This window comes from Corvus kubaryi, unplaced genomic scaffold (genome assembly GCF_017639235.1).
Source record: "Corvus kubaryi isolate FWS band 111438036 unplaced genomic scaffold, C.kubaryi_AGA036_p1.0 133, whole genome shotgun sequence".
Classification (NCBI taxonomy): domain Eukaryota; kingdom Metazoa; phylum Chordata; class Aves; order Passeriformes; family Corvidae; genus Corvus; species Corvus kubaryi.
Window position 1 is genome coordinate 7,783,379 of NW_024580667.1, and position 22,383 is coordinate 7,805,761.

The window sequence follows — 22,383 nt, forward strand, 5'->3', positions numbered from 1 at the left end:
ACTAATTTCTACTTCAAACTGTATTCTTCAAACCCATAGCATCAAATTTACAGTTTTTACTCCAATGAAGCTACCAGCTCTTTGTATATATCTGCTTTATCATCTTCTCTTATCAACTTTGATTTGTGAGCACTTAAATTAATTTCATTTCCTCTGGTCTTGTTATTTTCTTTTTCTGTTACTTTGTCCTTTGGATATAGTCCTTTGGTCCAGGCAACTTGTGTGTCCTCCCTTAGCATAACAGTTGACATTACACAACTGAATCAATGGTGATACACAGAGCAGCCCTAAGGTAGCTTTTTTCCCCTTCCTACTTTTAACTCAGGCCTTGACCAGCTAAACTTAGATAAGAAGATAGAGGTTTAGTCATTGGAAAAACTATTAAAATGAATCTATTAGAACAACATAAGCTCCTTAAAACAAGCATGGTAAAGTTTCTTATTTCTGTTAGCCTATGACTTATTGCAAAAAAAAAAAAAAATTCCAGACTGAACATAGAATCCAGAGCACTCCTGTGGAAAACAGAAGGTCTATTGATAAGTGTACTTTTGAAGACTGGAGCAAAGCAGAATGGTGCCTGATAGAATCATATTCATTAAATCAATTTGAAATTATTAAAATTATAGAGTCACCCCTTTGTAAAATAATATATTACCTTTCAGCCAGAAACATGATTATTTACTAATTATTTTGTCATATTTCTAAGGTACTTGTGTAAAAATCAATTTATCTGATGTCAGCTGTCATTGCATACACTATAAAGGTTATTGAACCATTGATGTATAGAAATATGCAAGTGAAGATCAAAGGCAGTTGTAAGAAGATAAACCAGTTTGAGATTGCATTCTGTTTGCATGCCAGTTGTTATGTACTGTGAAATGAAGCTCACCAGTGACCTGTTTCCTTATTCTGCTCACGATGTGAACAACAGCATATGAGAAAAATCTATGAATCGTATTTTTTAATCTAACGAAGTCACCCCTGATCCTTGACTGTTAGATGTGATTGATATATTTTAAAAAACAGTGAAGCAAAAGAAGAGGAAAAAAATGTGCCATCTTTCAAATAAAAATTTTAAAATAATATTTAAAAGCCAACTTTTTTTATAGACAAGTTACATCATCTTGGCTCCAATTAAACAACAGTTTCCTTTGCAAGTCATGACCTCAGTGGACTAAGTCATGAAACAAAGTATTACTCAGTTAAAGTAAGGCACCAGTTGCAAGCCTTCAATACAAAGAAAGAAAATTTATCCAAAATATATGAACAGTAACTTCAGTGATGTGACTATAACTGGTAGAGAAGCTATCTGTTAGATGTGCCAAGCTAGATTGAAGTTTTCACAATTAGACATTTAAATCTCATTATCTTGGAGGTAGTGTGTTTCCATGCATCATTTGTTATTGTTATTATTATTTATTTATTTATTTAGCTTTTGATAGATGGAATAGGGTTAGGCTGTGAGGAGATGTAACACTACTTTTATTCATGTTTGATGATATGAAGGTAGGATAGCAGTGGAGGAATGAAGAAAGAAAAATTATGTGCTCAAAATTAGGAAATAGTAAAACAATCTTTGTAGAAGGGTAGCTAAGGCAGAAATGAATTAGTAAAGGATGTTGTAGTGCTTGAGAATGCAGTGTTGTAAAGTATTTAAACCTTGATAGTGTGCCCCAGCCAAACCATTTTTAGTTATTTTTACCAGAGCCCTCAGAGTGGGACCAGGCTGGAATTACCCTCAGTGGCTTCACCTGGCCTTTCCACCTTCAGCTGCAGCACATCAGCCCCAAGAGGGTTTTTAAGCTCCAGTCTGAAGGCTTGAGGGGAGAGGTGGGACAGGCTTATATTGGCTCTTTGTCGTCTTGTTTGGCTTTCCTGGACTAACTTGGCTGCTGATCACTGGATGGGTTTTGTTGCTGTTAGCATCTCAATGCTGCTTGCCTGGATCAGGAGCCCCACGTGTTAGAGCCCTCAGGAATTCATCAAGGACTGAAAGGTAAACTGTGCTGAATTGGGAATGAAGAAGCTGAAAAACTAAATACCAAGACAGCAAGGAATTGATAAAAAAGAACTGTGCTGTGCTGGATTAAAACCAATCATATTATCAGAAAAGTGTGTGTGGAGCTCATGGACAGAATAGAGAAACCAATCAAGCAATGTGAGATCTCATGCACAGCAGTTGCAAAATGTATATGTACTGTATCCTGTAAAAGTAGGTAGAATGCATAAGTAAGAAAATGTAAAACTAGGTATTATATATAAGTAGTGTACTATGTATGAGTAGGTAAAGTGTATAAGTAAGTAAAATGCATAAGTACTGTGTTATGTAGAGGTTGTAAAAAGTATAAGTAGAGTGATATGTATATGTATAAGCAGTATAAGATAAGCAAGTGAAATGTATAAGTAGGGTATGATATCAAAGTTGTGAGATGTGTGAGTGGAGTGTATTTTAAACAATAAGAAGCTTCTGCGTAATCATATTGATTCATTAATCAGAAGGCATGAGCTCCCACAATGCAGAAGCTGAGAACTTGGACAAGAGCCAGCTGTATTTGTTGATGGACACCAGTTGTAACTGGAATGTGGAATAAACTGAAAGTAAAGGGACAATTTGCAGATGTAGTTATTGTGAAACCAAATAGAATTAAAGGAGGTTTTTTAAATTGTTGTTTAGACAGAATTGGATAAAACATCTTTGAACTGTGAAGGTAAAAATAGAAAAGAATTCAGGAAAATGCAAAAGAAATGGTACTGGAGACATGAAGCTGTGAAGACAAACAGACAAGATCAAATTTAAAAAGGAGGGGGAAATTGTACAAGAAAAATGAGGGCATGAAGAGGTAAAGTGTCATGGAATCGAGAGGTTAAAATGTAATTTTAATTTGGCATGCTCAACAGTTCTTTTATCAAGAAAAATAATGAAGGTGGAAATACGAAAAAGTGTGATGTCAGGTAAAAGATGTGAAAAGATCTAGAGCTGTGGTCAATGGATTTGCAAAAGCAGAGTGATTTGTCTAGGAGGACTTAGGAGTCGTGGCTGAAACAGGGAAAATACACAATTATGCTCGTAGGAAAAAGGAAAGAGAATAGAAAGGAGATATCTTTAGATGAAAAAATGTTATTGAACTGGGTGGCCATATAAAAGTTTGTGGCCCTGTTGGCTAGGGACAAGTGGGAAACAAGCACAGAAAATGACAAGATTGGTAAAACACAAACAGTGAGAGATCAGAAGAAGACAGTGTTTGGTGAAAACAGCCCTGGAGACCTGACTGGGGCTGCCCAGTGTGTGGTGAAATGTATGGCAAAGGGTTTGTGTGAACACCTACCGCAGGAGCTGGAGGCAGAGACTGGAGAGAAAAAATATGTAAGTAGAATGAAATTGGGGAAGAAGACTCATGGGTTCAGATTGCAGGAATTAGGAGGCATGAGGACAGAAGACCTTAAAATTTGTATTTAGATGAGAAGAAAGAGAGGAAAGGGAGAGAATGGAAGTGTTGAATAAGAGAGAAACCTGAGACTCCCAGGAAGTGCTCTGATCCAGGATGCACAATGTCAACTTGCAAGGAAAGGCAGTTACTTGAGTACCAATTTTAAAGACATAATTCCTTAAGAAAACTAAGTGCTTAAGGAAATGTCTAGAGACTCCAGATACATGCTAACTTTTATAAATGGAGTGGTTACTCCAGAAATGGTAAGAGAACAGAGGGAAATAAAAATGAAGAAATGTAATTGTTCTGATGTGGCTTGTCATTCTGTATATCCAGATTCCACTTTTTGGCTAAAATGCAGATTGCTACCTTTCAGCATTTCCTCTAGAGATTTTTCCAACAGTGAACTCCAAATACTGAAGAGACTTACAGCAAGTAAAGATGTCATAATAATGTGCCAAGAGTATACTGAGCTATCTAGGACAAGAAGAGAGACTTTCAATTTTATATTATTGTTCCAATTTTAGTTTATGGAGTGAATTAATAAAAAGAAAGGAATGCAGTTGAGAAGTATACTAGTGTTATGTAGAGAAATCTATATTCTGGGTTAGGGATATTTTTGTGATGTTTAAATGGACTTTTGGATGCGAGCAATGGTTTGAGTATGTAAGTGTGCCTAGCCCTGAGAATGGGCTCCCAGTTCACCCTCGGACAGGGAAAGCTGGCAGCTTTCCTGCTGGCTTCCTCTTCCTCTTGAAGATGAGAAATAGCTAGTCATTTCTTATTCCTTACTCACACTTAAAGGAGAACAGTCACACTGCAGGAAAGCTTTTCCTAGGCAGAATGCTCTGGAGATTGTTTTTAACCACTTGGAATTATTTAAGTTTCTTTAACATGTACTACATACCATGCCTGACTTCTCTGCTTCTCAGTTTCTCACTGGTGTGGGTGACTTGATGTGTCCCAAATGAGCACAGCTGTAGCATTGTTTGTGTCTGCTGTAGTGGGATCCAGAAAAACAAATGCATTTGAAAAATCAGGCCTCTAGATTTCAGCTGACTGGGGAGTATTATGTGGAGAAGCAAACACAAATGAAAATGCTTCAGAGCAACTTGTCCTGATTAAAGGCATGCAACCACAGAGACCCTGGTATTCAACTTTGTGGAACCCCATCTAGCATGCACATGATCCTTACAGCCTACTGTGGCTGTGTGCTCTTTTGCAGCCTTTGAAGGAACAGATTAATTCAAAGCATAGATTGATTTTGCATTTATCTTCATTTCTACATTACTGACAGCTGTAGCAATGTAGGCTATGAAATGAAGGAGGCAATGAAATGAAAGCCACTGTGTCCAGATCCACATGCAAAAGGAAAACATGAATTTGCTCTTGAGGCAGAGAGACCTGTAGACTCCTTGACACTGTTCTTTCATAGTGCAGACTGAGAGATGACCTGAATGAATTTTGAGATTTCACAGCACTTGATGAATGAAGATCAGTATCTTTGACTGAAAGAAGGGTCATAAATTTGGTGTTCCTTGGGTGGCAAGCCTTGTTAAGGGTAAGAGATATTCTGCTGTGTAATTCTGAATTTTAATAAAACCAGAAGCCATGTTTGCTGTCTACCTTGGCAAATACCTTATTGATACCGAAGAAAGAAAATAAGACAGTTTATTGACTTTTGCCTGCGAGCTTTAAGGGGAAAGAATCAGTATGCAGCACTGTAGACAGAAAGCATGCAGAAATTACTGTTCTTACCTTTTTTCTACCTGATCTGAGTTTGTAGCTGGATGCGTTTTTATATAAAATGTGTATTATGAACAATATTTTGAAGCCATATTTAGTACTGTTCCTTTTCCATGTCTTGACTAAGGCTTAGTTTTGAAGTCTTCCTGATGCACATCATTAGAACTAATTTGAATCAGCTTTTTTATCTTTTTTCAGTTTGTCTGTAAATTAGCAGAAGAAAGGCCTAATATATCTAGCATGACATATTTTGATGAATGTAAAATGTCATCTGGAAAGCTTCTTATTTCTTCAAAGTGGAATTAACTGTTCAAAGATACTCTCCAGAAATGGAAAACCTGTTGGGCTATCTGTAGAAAGAAGTAGGAACATGGACTGATCCATAGCACCTTGGGAAATAAAAAGACTTTGGATCACTGAACTGTCATCTCTTAATTGTATACTCCTGTTCCAGAACTCCTTATGAAAAAAGAATAGATAACCCCTAATTAAAAATAATTATTTCAGACATATAATTTTTTTTCATATAAGTAAAATACAAGATGGTATGGGAATGAAAAGGACTTTTCAATCTTCCATTCTTCTAAGCAGTTCTTCAGAAGTGTATTGCAGTATGGAAAAGGACATAATTTAAATTATCTGACCTCCATATTTTTTCCTTTCTTTCATTAAATTTAATCATGAGTGCAGTTTTGCTCTATAAGAAATGAGAAGAGACAGTAATCTAAAGAAAAAGATCATTATAAGGTGAAGATTGTGGGTAGACAATAACCACTAAGCATTTTTTGTGTCTAACCACAGGAATTAAAACAGGCTCAAACTCTCAAATTAAGGTAAAACTGAGTGATATTTAAGTTATGCCAAGGAAACACAGCTGGGGAAAAAACCTTAAAAAGTTGCCATCGGAGCCCTTCCACATGCAGATTAAGTAAAAAAAAAACCTCTTCTTGAACTTTTCAGTCTTACACATTGAATTTATCTTTCGCTCTTAGGAGGGAAAATATAGACTCTGCCATTACTTACAGCAGCATTTACAATTTATCTGGACTAATTGTGAAGCTGATATGCTTGAAAATATGATAGATATTTGATTTTTTATTCAGAAGGGAGTGTGTACAATAAAGTGTGTGCATACTTTTTGCATAGCTTTTGATTCAGACCCAGGCGAATTTTGAAACAAATATTGTAAGTTAAAAGAGAAAGAGGATCTGAATTTTATATCTGCTTCAAGTGTACAAGCAAGGAATAAAATAACCTCTGAAGATTAGACCTTTATATTGAATTATTTGAGCAAAGGGTTTTTAGAGAAGACCAGACACATTTTCTGTGACAGTATTCAGTATCTGAACAATAAAAAGTATTCCATAATCACCTTAAATAATTAGCTGGACAATTCCTGTTTCTGCTTTCAGAAGGTGTAGTGAGACTGTTATTTTCTTGCATTTATTCCACTGAAATGATATCTTAATAATTTCCTATTGGCATTTTATTCCACTGTGAAAGGACTCTGAACAGCTCAGTGTGAGTTGTCAGCTGAAATTCAAGCTGTGCCTGCTGATTGACCATATCAATGGAGTCAGGGAGCATTGATTTCTTGTCCTAATTGCAGGCTTTCCATAAGCTACCAGGACATCAAAACACTCAGAAGGATGCTGGATTGGATTAGGCAAGTTTAGAAGATCTGAAACTTCTCCTGGCCATACAAGCCTTATGTGCAGCATCTTTCTTAGAAAGAAACAAATTAGAGTCAAAATTTATTGGTTGGATGCAGAGTTTAGGTTTAAATTTTCCCCTGACCTTTCTGTGCAAAGTAAAGGAATTCCCCTAGCAGTGTCTGGGCTGTTCCAGGAGCAGATGTTTCCACCTGGGGCTCTCCAGCTTCAACAACACCTTAAACTAAATGAGCCTACTCAATGCCTTCAGTGACACAGGCATGTAAGGCTGGGATAAATGGAATGTGATTAAATTATCCAGTGTCTGGGGGTTACAAAATTGTCCTAAGCACTGATCTCTTCTCTCTGGTGACCAGTTCCAGGATTTCATTTGTTTAACCTCTTCTGCTTCCTTTTCACTGCATTTGGTGTCACTGCAGAGTAAATCTTCACCTACTACACACCAACTCCACCTGTGAGTAAAAAAATTCCTAAATTTGCATCAAAAAAGCTAGCTTTGAGTCAAGTATTAATTCAGTATGCACACTGGTGCAATGATAGAGGTACCATTGCACACAAGATGAAGTGACTGAGTTCTGACTGAGCTAAATCTAAATAACAATCACTAAAAGACATGCAAAAACAAATCAGACAAAGTTATTTATCTTTTCCTTTTTATGAATGAATGACTGAAGAACTAGTGAGCATTTAGTCTGTGAAAGATTGAAGGTTGAGCAAAGCAAAATGAGAAGTCTTTTCATCAGAGTATTTAAAACAGTTTAGTTTTATCCAGTTTTGGGGGATTTCTATACTTGATCTTTTCACTTCTGGGCCTGGTGAACACATTGGACAAAGGGTATTAAGAAGAAGCAGAGATTTTTGTCTGCTTCTCAGAAATGGAAAAAAATATATTTAAGGGATTTTAGCATTAATACATGCAACAGCCACAATTGAATTTAAGAACCAAATGACTAATTCTGAGGAAATATGTAAATAATCTTCCTCACATAAACAGTCTGATTTAATATTGTGGTTGTATTTAGGGTAGTGAAATTATATCTTGATGCATAGCTAAAAATGTATGAGTGCATGATTCAAGCAATTTGGTTTTAAATTCTTTTTATAATGTTTAGGCCATAATAAATTTAGGAACATGTTAGCTGTGCAGTGGTAATGTTAGTCCAAAGCTCCTGTAATTGAAACACATTGCACAACAGGGTTTTAAAGAAGGAATATTTCTTGGCTTAGCCATGACCTGATTGTAAGATCCAACTCAGAGCAATTTCATTCAAGAGCTTTAATCTCAGATCACAGTTTTAAAACAAACCTCTTGTCCTCCCCAAAAGTTGCATGAATTTAACATCCCTTTTTCTTATGCACAAGTTCATAAAATACAGCAGTGGGCATGCTGTTATGATTTATTTATCAACTAAAGTGCAAGTTTGACTGGAGCTAAAAAGTGTTTTAAAATGAGCAGTGGATAGTTGAAATGAACCATCCCAAGAGCTATGGGAACATGTCTTAGCCTCTGGTGTGGTCATGCAAAAATTACAGCCAGCTAATTGAAAAAGATTTTTTTTTTTTCCTTTTTTTTGTAGAGAGAGATCATGCAGCAGAGTTTGAATGTGACTCTATCCAGAATTTCCTTATCTCTCTCAGTCTGCTGGGAGTCTGAAAAACTGCTCTGAGCAAAGAAGTCAAGTATGAGCCATTTTCAAAAGATTTTTGATATATAGAACAGAAAAGGGGAGGAAGAAAGAGTCCAGAAAAATTCATCTGCTGCTGTTTCAAACTCGGGGACAGCAGCCCTGCTTCAATACTGCAGAAGGTATGTGGGGGTTCAGATGGTGTTGGAACCCTGGATTCTGAGAATTTCAGCCTTTCAGTGCTGAGAGGCAGTGATCCTCAGAAACACACTGTATTCGATCCAAAACCCTGGGAAAAGCTTCCTAAATTGTGTGATAACACTGAGGCTGTTGCTGTGTAATTAAAGGTTATGTCACTGGGTGAAATATGTAGAAATGTAGAAAATTAGATTTAGAGCATATAGGTAATAATAGGTTACAACATGGAGAATTTTGGGTGTGGATTTATGCCTTCTTCCTTCTCCTTCTTCACAAACCTGAATGTTCTGTCATTGGGTCAAAAGTTCTGCACTGCAGAACATGAAAAGTTAGTAACTGGATTGTAAGTAAAAACATCTCATAATTGATTAGTTTAGACTTTAAAAAGCTTGGAAAATTAAAACTCATGGCCATTTTCCACCCTTCCAACAAAGAGGCACACTCTGTGCAGCTGTATTACTGATAAGATATAATAAACAACTAAGTCCAAACAAGAATTCTTGATCTCCTGTGTCTCAATTCAAACTGTGAGGAAAAGAACTCGAGATGTAAAAAAAAAAAAGAATAAAAAGTAATAAGATGGCACCTCCCTCAGCTGCCCTAGTCCACTTTTAAACGTCTTCATCCACGTACCCACTTTCATTTCTGACTGGTTTCACCTCATCAAGGGCCAGGTGAGTCACAGTATTTGGTATTTCACCACCACCAGCAGAAGTGTTTGAGCAGCACATGCTCAGTGGCCGGGCTGCAGTGGCAGGCAAGGGGTAAACAGGAATGACTGGTTGAATGCAAGGGTGTGGAAATGGAGGCAAAAACCAAAAGGTGCTCGTTACATTTTGAACATCTCTGCTCCACTTCAAGATGGTAAACCTGAGCCCATGCCATCTGGTTACTTGCCAGGTACTAGCTCAACCCTGGATAATTTTCTGGAGCTTTTTCTGTGGCTGTGTTTTGAGGGGAGGAATTCTGAGCTCTAGAAGCTCTTAATTTAAGCTCAAATATTAGTGCCAGGCAGCCTGTGGCAAGGAAAGATTTCATTATTTTTTTGTCAGGATTCCACATGTGTCAGGGGCTGTAGCAAATGAATTGTAAGAGGCTGGTGAAAGGGTTCATCTCATCTGCCATGCAGTTCACATGTCGCTTGTGTTAAAATGCCATTACTTCTCAAAGGGGTTTTACTAGGCAGGCAGATTCTGGAGGCTTTCTGAGGGGTTGACAAGCAGTGTCACTGATGCCTGAAGCTTTCAGCCTCCAGGTATTCCCAAAATCAGACCACCCTGAACCCCTAGTTTATGTGGTGGAGCAATGCTACCCTGAGGATTGAAGTGGCTGCAAATCAGAAGATTGGTAGCCCAAGGAAGCAAAAGGTCAGAAGAAACAGAGAGATTTGGGTACTTTCCAGGAACAAGAAATAAGAATATATTTAAAGGATTTTAGAAGATTCGGGATTTCATTATCTACTTTTGTGTTTAAGGTGGTAAAACATTAAAAATGCCACAGGTGTAGTTCACAACAGGGCCAAAGGATGTTAAATCTATCTCCAAACTCACAATAAGGATGGTTAATTCTCATTTGTGAGCTGTGAAAGTGCCACTCTTTATTAATTCCTTGAACTTTACAAACAGAAGGTAAGAACAAAGCAAGAAAGGAAGTCTCATTTGTTGTTTTTTCTCTGATGTAAAAATGAATGTTCATCAACTCACTTTAATGACTCAATGAGACAGCAAGCAAGTAAAAGCATCTCATTTGCTCTGTACATCAGGACATAAATATTCTATTTCCATGACACTGTAATAAAGAGTAAAAAAGCACATCCCTTTTTTTGGAGTTGCCTGGCTGTTTCAGTGTGCATAAGCATAATAACTGTTATTTTCTGTCATTTTCCAGCATTTTTATTTTCTCTTAAAAGCAGGCATGCAGGCAGTTGAGCTCCCTCATCTCTACTGAAAGTGGAATCCCAGAAATTGTCCCTGAAATCAGTGACCGATGTAAACTGAGTGAATACAGAACATGCATAACAGGATGCTGCACAATGGCAATAAAGCACATGTACAATGATCATGGAAAAACTCTCCTGCCTGTGAGCTTTGTAGCACTGCTGGATGCAAGAAGTATTCCAGCACCCAGGCGAGCTGGGCTTCACGTGGGCCAAGAGGCATAAATAAATGGTGAGAAGAGGATTGGCTATTGTGAACTTGCCCTTGGCTCTTCTGCAGCTACAGGAGAGCTGGCAAAGCACAGGTGTAACTGAGGGCTGGTTTAGTCTCTGTCCGTAGAGCAAGTTTACAGGGACTGAAACTGGGAGGTATAAATTGTCACATCTTTGCCCTGCTGAGCAGCAGTACCCCTCCCATCAGACAAATCTCCCAGTGGCACTTCACTTACCTGCCCCTCATGGATGATGAGGTGCAGGATGCCTCGTGTCAGGCTGTGATGTTTGAAAGATGGGAGATGAAGCAGAGCACATGCCAAGGCCTGCACTGCAGTCCTGAGCATGACATGAGGGTGGGATTTTTGGTTTAATGTGTGTTAGAGAAGCTCTGTGATTTTTTGGGTGTGCACTGCCTACAGCAGCAATCACTTAATGCATCATTAGATCTTGCAGTAATTGGTGAGTACAAGCTCCTTTACAAGAGGAGAAGTGCTTTCCACATTTTGTGTAAGTGCACTATTAGTTATGTGCCACTGCTGATATATTTGACTTATTTGTTGTCTAATATTTGAGGTGAATGCTATTTAAGATTTATTTTGTAATTTCCACTGTGCCAATGTAAAACATATAGTTTGTTGCCATCACGTTGGAAAAAAATTACCTCTTGATGCAAAAAGGGTGTCAAGATTTAAAACTCCCCAGTGACAAACGATAGAGGCACCAAATATACCTTGTTCCCGTATATCACTTCTTTGATGATGACGATGTGCTTTTTATATAACATTGTGGGTTTCATTCCTGTCCCCAGAATACCCTTGGAACTGAGTACTGCTGTCCCAGCAATGTTATTATGCTGACAAAAAGATTTTAATTTTTAGACTGTTATAAAATATATGAATGCAGGCATAATGTTTTAGTTGCATAATGTAATACCAGGAATAGCTCACCAGTCATCTTAATCAGATCATAATTCACTCAAAATCCCAGTAATTTGCAGTATAACTTGTCTAAATGGAGGTCAGAGAAGATACTGGTAAGGTCAGTAATCAGTGCTGGTACTGCAAGCTGGCACTCAGTAGATAGGAAAATATTTGTAAACAGTATAAAGTTTGAAATGTTTTACTCGAGAGGCTGCTACAATCTTGGGGTCTTTTTCAGTTTGTAGGAATGCTCATCCACTTATAGTCATTAATGCTTTCTGATTTGAAAAGATCCACAAATTAAAGGAAGAGCTGCCTTCAAGTCATTAGCTCTCCAGTCTTTTGGAGTTAATAGCATTGATATAAAATCACTATTATCAAGCCTTCTAAAATCTGATAAGAACTCTAAAGTGTCAGTGCACCACATCTGTTCCATTCAGTTATGACCATTTAAAATAATTACAATAGAAATTCCTCCTTACTGAGAAAACTCTGGACAGCTGGAGTCTTCCTTTTAACCTGCATGAAACAAACAGGCATCACATCTTTCTTGTTAGCAATTCTGCACAACATTTCTCCTGCCAGCCAGTGCAATTTAAATCACCTGGTTGCCTGAAGTAAGGTCAAGGACATTGAAAAGAAGATCAATTGCTCTGAGTGTTTTTCAACAACGTGAATATATTAGATAAGTGAAAACATTTATTATTCACTGCAAGAATAGTTACAGAACTATCTTGGAAATTTGCTGTATTCCTGAATAACAAGGGTCTAAATTATTCCCATCATTAGAAGGATGCTTTCAAACATTGTCAACATCAAGAACAATTTTAGATTAAAGATCTAAGCAAAAACTTGTAGCCGAAAACTTAGCTCATCAATAATTCAAAGTAGTTCTGGGAAATGTAATCTTTTTCTTGGCAATGCTTTATCTAAATCTGTGGCTGTGTGGGTTTGATTGCTCTTCTGTGCCACAAGGTGTCATTGTTTTACCATTATCAGCTTTTTAAAGCCACACTTTAGGAAAATTTGCAAAAATTCCTTCGTCTGGCATTTTAAGAACTTGGAAACAGACACAGATAATTATCTAGGTTTTAGTTGCCTGAGAAATGTAGAAAATAGCGACCTGTCAAAGACTAAATTAGAAAGATCTCTTTGACACCTACTAATGTACCAGCAGGCCTTCAAGGTCTTCAGGCTTGTTTTTCCCTTCCTAGTGTAGAGGCATTTTGTGTGGCCATTTGATCCCCTTACCTCGATAGCAGGTAAGGAACTTTAGTTCTGTTTTGATGGCTTGGAGGATGACGTGCCATTTGGGCAAACCCATATTTCTGTGCCCTCAGGCGAAGGTCAGGTTCCCTTCCACTGCATTCCCTGCCTGGCTGCTTGCCCTGGGAAGGCTGTCTCGCTGCTTGCTTGCTTGATCATGGAATGATTTGGGTCATCTTTAAGGGTCATCTAGTCCAGCCCCTCTGCCATGGGCAGGGACACCTTCCACTAGGCCAGGCTGCTCAGAGCCCCCCCAGCCAGGCCTTGAATGATTCCAGGTATGGGGATTTTACTACTTTTCAGGTCAACCTGTCCCAGTGCCTCATTACCCTCATCATAAAAAATGTCTTCCTAACATCTAATCTAAACCTCTTTCCATTTAAAGCCATTCCCCCTTGACCTATCACTGCAGACCTCATAGAAAGCCCTCCTGTCTTTCTTGTAGCCCCTTTAAGGTACTGAAAGGGGCTCTAAGGTCTCTCTGGAGCCTCATCTTCTCCAGGCAGCCCCAGCCCAAGCTCTCTCAGCCCGTGTAGCTGTGCTGGTATAATCAAAGCAGAGCTCCATGTGAGACTGAGCCGGTTATGCAGACATCAGGTACGACACTGCAAAGGAGAAATTCTGCTATTAAGAACATACAGGAAAGAATGGACTCAAGCATTAACACGGTAGTAAACCCCAGGAATATTTATGCATTCAGGAGATGTTCCAGATAGACACCTAGTTGCCAAAAAGTGGCTAGATATCTCAGGGAAAGTCTGGGGGAAAATGGGTATCCATCACTTTTACAGGGCTTGTCTGGTGCAGTGCTGGGAGTTGGCTGCTCAGCCAGGATTTCTCTGTTTTAAATGGGAACCACGTAGGGATCTCCTCAGCCAACTGGCTGTGCTCAGGGCAGCCAGAAACACTATTTCCAATGAGGTCATAACGCAAAAACCTTGAGAAAAAGCTAGGTGGTGAGAGGGGGGGGGGGAAATGAGGGAGTAAGATGAGCTGGCTCACAAATACAGCAGGAGAGACCTGACATCCACTTGCAAGACTGGAAGAAGTGCTGGGAAAGAGGATGTAACAAGAAGAGTTGTAACGGAATGCTGTGCAGTGAATGAGGAGCTATTGCTTGGAATTTTTTGCCCAGGTACTTATGACCTTGGGGAGGACATTTGAGGTTCCCACCATGGGATGGTTTAATGGGAAATGTTGATGTGTCAATAGGAACCTGTTGGTGTACAACACAGGCATTCAATACTGAGATCAAAGACTGTGAGCTAAGAAGGCCAGATACAGCTGTCCTATGTGTATCCAAAAATTATAAATCTAGCAACATACTGCTGAAATAAAATAAAACAAAATAAGATAAAATAAAATACAAAATAAAACAAACCAGATATCCTAGGCGTTAAATCATATCACTCTCACCTAAAAATGGATGTTTAAAATGGTGAGTAGATCTTTCATTTTGTAATTGGTCTTGGAAATCTCAGTGGACCTTCCAAAACTTCAAAACCACTGGAAATATTTCTTCATCCTGGGATGAAGATTACTGACAGAATGGCACGTGAAAAGTTTGCTGGAAATTGCTGTCTAAATCACTATCTTTTCTGTGCAGAAGGAGTGACACACTGAAGAGTGTTGAAGTGTGGAAAAGAGGGGATTTATCCACAGGAGTTTGCTGGATTTCAGAAAGACGTTAGGCTGTGTAATTGCCTCAGTCAGTTTGCTGTAGGGAGAGGAAAATATGACTCTGTTGCATCAACTTTTCTTCTGAATTTTATCACTGGTTAGTTAGAGGTACATTTTTTGAGCAGCCAGAGAGCTGTCATTCAGTGTTGATACTAAAAAAGTCAGTAGTAAAAAAGCTTTATTCTCTCTGGGCCTCCTGCTTTTCTTTTCTTACCAGTGAATGTACCAAACACAGATTTTTTCTTCGATTTAATACACAAAACAAGTCGCATTTTTTGTGCAGTATCTCTTACCAGAAGTTCCTGCAGGTGCTGGTAGCAGAGGTGAGCAGTGTGGCATCCACTGCACTGCGTACTGCTGTCTCACCCAGCTCTGCTTCCAGCTCACACTGCTGCACATCTTCTCTGACAGGTTTCTCTGTGTTTAGCTATTTCATCCTACTTTTATTTCTGCTTTCATTAGGTTTCCCTAGCCAACATATGCATTCTTTTAAGTATCTAAACTGAAAATCAGCCTTCACAGAACCAATGTTGAATCTTGTACTGTCAGTCAGAGCATGACTTGTGTCACTGGGAGAGAAGGTCTTTATGAGGAATGCCTTTAGGACCTTTATGCGCTGTGTAAAACCTTTCCCCAGGCTGCCAAGGGTACCTATCACCTTTGCTAATGATTCTGCAAATGTCACCATGTTAATGATCTCTTTCCAGCTCAAACTGTAAGCCATGGATGTCTGTTTCTCTTGAGAGTGATAATTTTTGTATAAACTGCACCTCAAACCAAATGGAAAATAATAAATAGCAATAACATTTCTGATGGAAAATGCTTTCTAGAGAAGGGCTCAAAATGTCACATAACAGCTACAAAGATAATGTTTCCTCTATTATAAAAAACTCCCATCAGACCAGGAGCTTTTACTGTGTACTTTATTCATTGATCCTAGGAAGGGGTGAGGCTTCAGCCTTCTCTTTTGCCTCCTTGGGTGCCAGTGCAGATGCAGCAGTGGAGACTCTGTCCACTGATTGCAGCTGTGGCTGTGATGGCATTTGGGGATTTCTGGAGCAGGACCTCAGTCTGCTGCTGGCCAAATGTCTCAGCCTGGCCCTTCTTCCTCTGCTGTCCTGGGGAAAACAGCTCAAGTGCCCCAGTGCTGCTTCAGCCTCACTGAAAACACTTCTCTGGCCTTCAGAGCAGCAAGGGAAAGAAATGCCCCAGCTCTTTTCAGTGCTTAACAATCCTCTTTTCATAAAAGCTTTTTGCGTTTGCCAGATCTGCAGCAGCTGATTAGGAGCTGCCTATGAAGGCACAGCTTGGTCCCTGAACACACTCCAGTTAAGGTGTCACCATGTATCCTGTTTGTGTGTCCTGCTGGATGCACAGTGGGGTATGTGGTAGATTCACTGAGAACCCTCAAGCTCTCGTGCATCAAAGAAAAGGACAAAAATCAAAGTATTTGTCCTTTCAGAGTCCTTCCAGGCTAAACAGACTGCCCACACAACCCCCCAGTAAAAACACTCAGTGCTTGGTCAGGTATTTCTCCTGAAATATGTATCCATGTAGAATAACCACCGACCATACTGAAGGCTCACATGAGTCACAGTGTTATGATGACAGAATTATCAGGGCAGTCAGACTGCCAAATTTTGGTACTCTTTGTCACATCACGCAAAACATTAGACCAGAGCTGTATGGATGCCAAATGCAGAAGCAGGTAAGATCAAAATTATCTTCAACATGGGGAAGAGAAAATCAGTGAGATTAGAGAGGACTTTCCTTATAGCCAAGTTTTACACTCACCAGGTTTAACCTGCATTTTCAGCTCCAAATCAGACTGTAGTGATTAATTGGACAGGTCAGTCAACTGTATGATTTTTCTCAGTGGAAAAATAAAGAGAAAAATGATGTGATCCCTTAGAGTATCTTGTCTCAATATAAAGAGGTACTGAAGACTGCATAAGAAGCAGGTTTCTGGTGACCAAAGTATTTTTTGTTCTTTCCCACTGTCATTATGTTAATCAAGAGATACGGGTGCTCATCTACCAATGTCTCATTAATGTTCAAAAGCACTTAACTCTTATTTTTGCCTTTGAAATTCTCCCCTCAGGGTACCAAACACATTTCCAGCAGTCCATCATGCTCAGTGTTTATCACATACCCAGTAATCCTTACCTTCTCCAGCTTCTGTGCTGACAAACATTAGCCCTATATTTCAAAAAATTAATAACCACAGGGACACATTCAACTTAGCAGAAGCTCAGGGTTGTCTTGGTTTCCCACAGCAACCATTAGGAATACTGGAAGAAAATAGGTCAAATGAAAACGTTATTTCATGACAAAATCAGAGGCAGAGTTATCATAGTGTTATTTCTGAAAGCTGGTTGCACAATTGTTAAGATGGGATGTGCATTACACACCAATTCCTCAAAATTATTTTAATTTTTAAAAAAAAATTATACTGTAGGAATGTTTGACTAATTTTGGATAGAGAGCAAAATTAATGGGTCAAAGAAAAGCAACACTTTCACCTTTGTGTGGCATTTTAATGATACATTTTCTAAAACTTATGCACAGAGCAAATTCTGTTTTTCCTGTTTGGGAAATTGTTATAACGATTATAAATCTGACAGCTGCAACAATCTATAGTGCAGATAACAGAAAAATATTGATCTAGGATCAACAGGAATTTAACTTTAGCCTAAATTTCTTTTACCATTTCCTTGGTTAGTAACATGTAAATACATCATAATTTTCTACTGCTTTTCTTGCTGCTATTTGTTATTTCATCCCAGAAGCATCTGGGAGAGTCTGTGATACTCTAGAAAATTCCTGTATAGAATACAGAGAGCAGAGGAGACTTTTTAAAATCATTATGATCCTTCCACAAAGACCATCTGTTCTTTGCAAAGGATAAGCTAAATGTGCTAGTGAATGAAGCGAATCTCTGAGAAAGTGTGAAGCAATGCAAACAGGGTTTAAATAGATCACGTGCTTGCATAAAAAATACAGTAGGACTAAATTTAGAAATAATTTGGTTAATAAATAGAGAGAAAATCCAAAATTTTCAATCAAGTGGGTCAAGTTTGAGAAAATATATGCATTTAACATCATCACCTTATTTTGAGTAGGAATTGATTGCAATTAAGACAGTCAGTGTTCCTCTTGATAAACAGGCAAATTGAATTTCAGAACCTAGATGCCATCTTTATAAGCTCAGGAGAGCAAAACACTTCTCTCAATATAATGTATTGCTTTAGTTTTCCTCAAAACACTTTCTGTGGGAGAACAGAATTCTGTATTCACTGGATTGAATAGTGTGAAATGTTGATGAATGGTAGGGGTTTTGTTTGTTTCTTTGGTGTTTATACCTTTTTTTTTTTTTTTTTTTTTTTCCACCTGGAAGCCATCATAGCACCCAAGTCTTTTATTTCTAGTTATGTGCATTATGGACCCAAGCTAAAGTTACCTCTTTCTTCTGCTGGTTCTGTTCAAAATCGCTGCATGATGAAATGTGGCATTGAAATTTTTAATTTGTTCATTTTGGTTTTGCTAAATTCTATTTCCATCCTTATACTTTTCCGTCTTCTGATCACAAATGCTAATTACAGAGTTATTCCTCTTCCCCTTTGGCCAGGTCCTGGCTTAAAATTTACCTCCTACCTGGGAGCAGCCTGGATTGAGTGGTCTTCTCTTATGGCACTGATCAACTTGTGCCACAAGACCTGTTTCCCTCCACCACTGGGACCTGCTCAGCCTCCATCCTACCTCCACAGAAACCCTGCCATAGTTCTGAGTTGAAGTGAGCAAAACCTCTTGCTTCTCACAGACTCTTATCTGGACTGTCATATCCTTTATCACAAACAGGAGACTTTGTGCTGTTCCATGTCTTTCAGGCATATGAATTTGAGATTTTTTTTCTATGCATGATTTAATACAAAGAGCATGATAGTCTGCTTTTACAAATAAACAGGAAGGAAATTAAGCATTAGATGCCAGCTGTTGAGTTTACTGTCAGCTACTTTGGAGCAAACTGTGACTAAATCTATGTAACAAGGGAACTTGCTTTAGAATTTGCTTTATTCTGCATTATAATGCAAATCTCTATGTCCTGTTACTCCAGCTACAGTATTTTATACCAAAATAGCTGATGATGCAAACCAGATTTCACTACTGTTGAGACCTTGCTCTCTGACATTTCTTCCATTCATTTGGGGAAAAAGCCCACAATTTCCTTCCAAATATCTCCCCCAAAAGCTTTTAAGAGAAAAGTATTTTACCCCTGCTTTATTCTAATGTAAACTTGAACCCATAAAGTTTCATCAAAAGAGTGTAAATCTTTCCTCTCCAGAAGTTATCTGCCATGTTTCTTCTTATCCTTTGGATGACTGCAGTAATTTTTATGCTGTGCTGCCGGGAGTGTAATGTTAAGTGCTTCATTAATGATGATTTGTGCCACTGAAAAGTTTAAAATGGGCAGATCATGGCAAGGACCTGACGTTATTTATTTTCGCTCTTTGTATTAAACTCCGAAAAGAACATTTTAAGAGCAGTTTTGCTTCTACTTGGGGATGCCATAAGCAGTATTTCACATGCCATTGCCTCAGAGACAGCATTAACCAGGACAACAATAATAATGGCTGCACACATTGCTAATAAATATTTGCATAAAAGGGATACATTTCACTGTGTGAAAGGAAGGAGATAAGTAGAGAGATGCTTGTCTGCATTTGGAATAAATGATAATTCCAGAAATTTTCTGCTTGAAGGGTTAAGAACTAATAATTGTATCTCAAGGACTCAGGCCCTGCAGAGTGTGGTTCAGCAGTGCAGCTGAGAGCAAATATAACTGGGAGCAGAGAATTGCCCTAGGAAACAGTCTGGGGCTCCCTGGGGTACCTCGCTACAAATGAAAACGAAGGGATCTCACTTTGGATGTGGGGAGGCACAGGAAGCAGCAGGAGGAAGGAAGGGATGCCTCAACACTCCAATGTGTTGATGGATTTAGGTCCTGACCTGGCTTTTGGTTTGGGACCTGGTCCTGGGTTTGGGGGTGTCCAGCTTGTTGCTTGCCTGGAGAGTGAACCAGGGGGCAGAACTTGTGCTAAAATCCAGGTGGAATGATATAGTCACAGCACAACTCAGTACAGGAAAACTGAAAGACCTTTTTAGCATTTCACTATCTGTTTTCTCTTTCTCCCCACACTATATTAGAATATAAGAGGAAACAGAGACTCAATTGCTAAGCAAAAATCTTTTTTGCTAAGACCAGCACAGGGTGATATAATATGGTTTCTGTGCTCAACTACAATTTTTGCAAGATGTTGAAACAAACATAAATTTGAAACAAATCTGGAGGAAATGTAATTTTTTGTCTATTTGATATATAAATGGACATTTTGCTAAAGCTAACATTTCACATGACCTCATTTTGACACCAGGCACAGGGAATGCCAAATGGTAGGTAATTTCATTTGTGTGTTTTAGCTCACCAGGACTGTATTTCTCTAGGCAGACTGGAGCTTAAGAATGTACATTGGGAAACTGAAGAGAATTACTTCTGAAGATTTGAAGCCCTTGTCTGTGGACTCCAAGGTGGCTTTCAGAAACAAATGATGAGAATTAGCTGCATTTCACAGTCAAAAAAAAAGGTTAAAAGTACAGGGTCCCAAAAATCAGTTTTAGGAACAGTATTAAATAAATTTGTAGGAAAGGAAAGGTCAAACATGGTATTAAAGGGCTCTGTATTTAATACCCTAGAGAAATTAAATTGTTAATAAAGACACTTAGAGCCCCTTTACAATTAGTGTTTCTTGGAACTTTGAAGAGACCAGATTGCCTGCGCAATGTAAAATGTCACTGCAAAAATATTCATTTAATCAGCATGGATTAAAACATATGAATCTTTGCCTGGTTCAGCTCAGCTGCAATAATTTTCCAGCACACATCTGTAGCAGTCAGACATCAGCCTAGATGAGTTTGGTCTTTGTAGTTCAATCATTCTTTGGTGTTCTTGTACGGGAAAAATCCAGAAATTAGTTTTATAGAGTGAAATTTTACAGGAATTACAATTCCCACAATAGAAATGTAAACAATAATTAGATATAAGGGGCCCTCACCAATTCCAGTGACCAGACTGCTACTTATTTCAATATGTCTGGAAAAAAACCCACACAAGTGGGTTTATGATGCAGGAATTATTTAGTACAGATTGCATTTAATTTTGCACTTGATCAGCAAGCATAATTTAATTTAATGGCGGAGAAACAGAGCAAACAAGGAGGTACTTGCCATGTGGGGAGGAAGAGACCCCATGAGGAGAGGAGTCACCAGGATGGAAAAGGAAGGAGGGAAGTCTAGCTGGAAGAGCACGCCAGTGCTGGTGCCTTCAGGGATCCCTCACATCTACCACACCTCTTCTGACATGAAATAGATCAACTTCTCACTCTCTCTGCAGGATGCAGCAACCTTGACACACTGCTACTCTGTGGGATGATGTAAAAGACAATAAAAGAAAGAAATGCATTCACTCTAATTGTCAGGGGAAAAAAATAATGAAGAAGCAAAGAAACTTCTGTGAACCAAATCTTATTAGGGTGCAGGCTCACCTTAGGAGTTGTCCAAGTGGTGCTATTCCCAATAAATCAAACTAATCTGAAGTACTGATGTTTATATCCAGGATTATGATGACCTCGCATGAGCAACAATTTGCTGGTAGTATTAACAGTGGAAGAACTGATACTCAGAAACTCCCAAAACATTTAAAGCAACACAGATGTCTTATGTCTACTCCCAGTTAGCAGTACAAGACACTAGCAAGCTCAGTGATCAGTTTAAAAAAGTTTTATAAATCCTGTATACATCCATTTGCCTTCTGAATAATGAAACTGCCTTGTGGGTTCATTTTCCCCTCCCATTTTCTCCACCTAAAAGCAGCAGTTTGGGAGGTTCATTTCCATTACAGATGCTGCATGTGCATAAAAGGAGAGTGCCTGTGGAGAAAGCTCCATTTTAGATGTGCTCCCTGTGGAGTGCATTTTTTATCAAAATCCATTTCTGATAAAACATGCTATTTGAGCTATTTTTCAGTTGTAAAGAATCTCATGCAAAACTGCTCCAGTTGGGCCACAGCGTGCAAAGTCTGGGGTGCCCAAGACTTGGTGCATGAACTGAAGCTGCAGCAGTGCTGGGTAAAGGTGTGGGGTCCAGCCAGGACACTGCAAATCGCAAATACAGCTACATGGAATTTTTCAAATATATACATTACTCTCTTGAAATATATCTATAGACAAATCAAAATAATTTGTCAATATATTCTGAGTTTCATAAGTAATTCAGCCTTCCACACCTTCCCTTCTCCCCAGGTAGAAATGGAAATTGTTTTAGACCTACTTTTACATAATTCTTTCACCATAAACCTGTATCTGTTTGTAGATTTCAGATTGTCCACCTTGTGGAAATTTCAACTGTTATATTTTAACATATTAGGGAGCTGGATAGATAAGAAAAATACTTTCAACCACTTTGAAAAAAGGTTGACGTAAACATCCAGTTCATGTGAAGTATCTGAGGCTCCATACACAGAGAAAAGTGGATGCCTGTCCCAAAGGAAACATTTCAGGGAGAATTAATGCCTCATCACCTTTGTCACCAGAAACTCAACACAACTTATAAGCAATTAATCCTGTGGAAGCCAAAACTCAT

General features: G+C 38.6%; 1 long non-coding RNA gene across 1 annotated transcript in view; it reads left to right on the forward strand.

Moving 5' to 3' along the window:
* The first annotated feature begins 1,751 nt into the window (after window positions 1-1,751).
* Window positions 1,752-22,383, forward strand: part of LOC121668204 — a 41,629-nt gene continuing 20,997 nt past the window's right edge. Inside the window, exon 1 of the long non-coding RNA XR_006017303.1 lies at window positions 1,752-8,654. This is a non-coding gene — a long non-coding RNA (uncharacterized LOC121668204). The remainder of the gene's footprint in view (window positions 8,655-22,383) is intronic.